The following is a 3998-nucleotide window of genomic DNA, read 5'->3' as shown; positions in this document are numbered from 1 at the left end:
TACATAGTTTGAATATATACATTTTTCTTCAATCTGGGATAAACTTTTATCAAGGCTACTTAGAAATGAAAAATATAGCAATAAAAACTAGAAAATGCAAGCATACAAGCTCCTTCTTTTTTTTCTTTAGCATTTTTGATAGGTGAACAAGATTAAAATCTTGGAAAGAAAGTATTCCAGAGATATCTGCAAGAAATATTGGTAATAAAGAGGACATTGAGCTATATAAAGATGTAATTATTAACATCTGTATGTATATCAGTATGAAATAGTTGGAGACCAGCTTGGGCACAGTAATCACCAAATGTTTATTTTGCAATTCTTGGAGAAGTAAGGAAGGGACTCAGCAGAACTGGTACCTTGGACTTTCAGAGGGCAGACTTTGTCGTGTTTAGGAGCTTGGTTGGCAGGGTACCTTGGGCAGTCCTGAAGGGCAAAGGAGTCCGGGAAGGCTGGATGTTCTTCAAGAAGAAAATCCTCAAGCTGCTGGAGCAGGCCAGCCTGGCTGAACAGAGAGCTTTGGCTGGAACTCGGGGAAAAGAGAAAAGTTGGAAGAAGGGCCAGGCAGCTCAGGAGGATGACAAGGATGTCATGAGGTTTTGCAGTGAAAAAATGAGAAGGGCCAAAGCCCAATTAGAACTTAGTCTGGCTACTGCATAAAAGACAATGAAAGTGTTTCAATAAATAACTTTGTGACAAAAGGAGGGCTAAGGAGAATGTCCATCCTTTGTTGGATGGGAGGGGAAACACAGAAACAGAGACTGAGGAGAAGGCTGAGGTACTCAATGCCTTCTTTGCCTCAGTCTTCAGGAGTAAGAGCAGGTGTTCTCTGAGTACCCAGCCCCCTGAGCTGGTAGACAGGGGCAGGGAGCAGAATGAAGCCCTCATAATCCAAGGGGAAATGGTCAGTGACCAGCTACACCTCTTAGACAGACACAGATCTCTGGGGCTGTATGGGATCCAACCATGGGTACTGAGGGAGCAGGCAGAAGTGCTCACTGAACTACCTTCCATCATTTATCAGCAGTCATGGTCAAATGAAGGTCACAGTTGACTGGAGGTTAGCAAATGTGATGCCCAGTTACAGTAGGTTTGAAAGGATCCACAGAACTTGAGGCCTGTGAGCCTGGCCTTTGGGGTGGGGAAGGTCATGGAGCAGATCATCTTGAGTGCTATCTCGTGGCACATAGAGGACAACCAGGGGATCAGGCCCAGCCAGCATGGTTTATAAGGCAGGTCCTTCTTGACCAATATGATCTCCACCTGTGACAAGCTGATCTAGTGGATGCAGTCTACATGGACTTTAATAAAGCTTTTGACACTGTCTCTCACAACATTCTCCTGGAGAAACTGGCTGCTCTTGGCTTGGATAGGTGCACTGTTCATTGGGTTAAAAACTGGCTGGGTGGCTGGACACAGTGAGTTGTGAATTGTGCTACGTCCAGCTGGCTGCGGGTCATTAGTGATGTTCCCCAAGGTTCAGTATTGGGGCCAGTCCTGTGTAATATCTTTATCGATGATCTGGATGAGGGGATCAAGTGCACCCTCAGCAAGTTTGCAGGTGACACCAAGCTGGGTGGGATTGTTAATCTGCTGGACAGCAGAAAGGCTCTGCAGAGGGATCTGGACAGGCTGGATTGATGGGTTGCAGTCAATGGTATGAGGTTCACCAAGGCAAAGAGCCTTGGGTCCTGCTCTTGGGTCACAACATCCCTGTGCAGCACTACAGGCTGTGGGAGAGTGTCTGGAAAGCTGCTCCTGGGCGGGTGTTGGTTGACAGCAGCTGAACATGAGCCAATGTGTGCCCAGGTGGCCAAGAAGGCCAGTCACATTCTGGCCTGTATCAGAAATAGTGAGGTCAGCAGGACCCGGGCAGTGATTGTCCTCCTGTACTCAGCACTGGTGAGGCCATACCTTGAATCCTGTTTTCAGTTTTGAGCCACTCACTTCAAGTGCTGGAGCATGTTCAGAAAAGGGAAACAGAGCTGGTGAAGCATCTAGAGCACAAGTCATATAAGGAGCGGTTGAAGAAATTTGGGTTCTTTATCTTGAAGAAAAGGGGGCTTGGGGGAGACCTTACCTCTCTCTACAACTACCTGAAAGCAGGTTGTAGCCGGGTGGGGGTTGGTCTCTTTTCCCAAACAACAAGTGACAGGACAAGAGGAAACAACCTCCAGTTGTGGCAGTAAAGGTTTAGACTGGATGTTAGGAGATATTTCTTCATGGAAAGGGTTGTCAAGCATTGGAATAGCCTTCGCAGGGCAATGGTTGAGTCACCATCCCTGACGTTATTTAGAAGACATGTAGGTGTGGGTTTAGTGGTGGACTTGGCATTGTTAGCTTAACGGTTGGACACAATGATCTTTCCAACCTAAATGATTCTTTGATTCTATGTAATAATGTCTATGAAATAAAATTGCATATCCAGAAAAAGTCAGTTTAAGCAACAGATACTTTTCTGTTATACCAAGTCAAATTATAATGGGAGAATATATGCACAGCAAGTCACCAGAAAGCAATCAGGACAGTCTGATGGGCTTGTCATTCACTGAGAAAAGAAGGGACAATAATTACATGGAAGTTTGCACACACTGTTTATCAATTCGAGCAATCATTTCATTGCTTCAGGTGCAATTTTAATCTGCATCCTTTTTTCTCATCAAAACAGAGGTTAAAAAAACAAGTAAAAACTCCATGCAAATATGAAAAATTTGTGACTCAAGCAGCAGAGGGAGCTGAAGGACTGTGGAACAGCATGTTGCTGTGGCAAATCAGCAGCAGATTACACACAGCTGTTTTTCAGTGAGCAGTTCACTCTTGGTTTAAATTCCTGTTTTAATCAAACTTGCATAACTTTAATATTAAAAGATGTTAAAAGTAAACCACATTTCAATCACTTTTTTTTTTTTTTTTTTTTTTTTTTGTTAGCTTCTGCAGAATATATGCTTCCTTTAGAAGACCGCTTCAAAACGTGTGGAAATACTTTTGGCATCTGTGCTGTTTTGGAGTGTGACTGTGTTCACAGGGACACTTAGACAAATGCCAGGATGCATGTGGCAGACCAAAATGTCAAGCTGTAAAGACCCATCATTGATAATCAGAATCATGCAAATTACATTAGCTTAATTCCTTATTCCTCAAGCCTGAATTTTCACAAGATTATAACTTTTAAATCTGAAAGATTTCAAGTTTTGACCAAAAAAAAAAAAAAAACCATCATTGTCCAAATAGCAAAGATATATAATCCTACATAGAAAAGTAATTTAATAAAGAGCCTTCAGGCATTTTATTTCTGCTAGAGAGGAAGTGCTAGATGTGGCATACCTCACTGAATAGCTCCTTGGCAGAACTCTTTAAAGTTTGTAGCACCTAGCTCTCAGTTGCATGGATGTATGTTACCACAGGAGCCTTCATATGATGATAGTAGTTTTTAAAAACTGGTTTAGAGACAGTAGCAATTATAAGTGAAAACAACAAAAATCATCAGTAAACAGAAAAATCCAACTCTGAAATACTGAGAAGTTCAGAAGTTTTCAGGGCATGGTCAGGGAGTCTTATCCACTGGAAATCCACCCAAATTACCTAACAAGCATTCATCCTTTAGCCTGCCTGTATGCCTGATTAAAAAGAAAACTAGAAAACAAAGATTTACTTGGGGGCGGGGGGGGGGGTTATTGTTTTGGTTTGGCTTTTTTTGTTTCATTTGTTTGTTTGTTTGTGGGGGGTTTGTTTTTTGTGTGGTTGGTTGGTTGGGTTTTTTTGTTTTGTTTTTCCTGTTGTTGTAGCTCTTTAATGGGTCATGAAAAAATAATTCAGAGCTTAGGAGAGAATTAAACCATTACTCTCACTTTCCTTGAGAAGAAGATGAAAGTTGGAAAAAGGAGAAGTAGATGAAAGTAGGGAAAAGGAGAAGAAAGGCACATACAAAGCACTCTGTGCTGCTGAGTAAGGAACCAATATATGAAGAGAGATCTTGGTTTGAGTCCCTGTTCTAAGCA

Source organism: Coloeus monedula (genome assembly GCF_965178545.1).
Source record: "Coloeus monedula genome assembly, chromosome: 4".
Taxonomy (NCBI): domain Eukaryota; kingdom Metazoa; phylum Chordata; class Aves; order Passeriformes; family Corvidae; genus Coloeus; species Coloeus monedula.
This window is presented reverse-complemented; position numbering follows the sequence as displayed.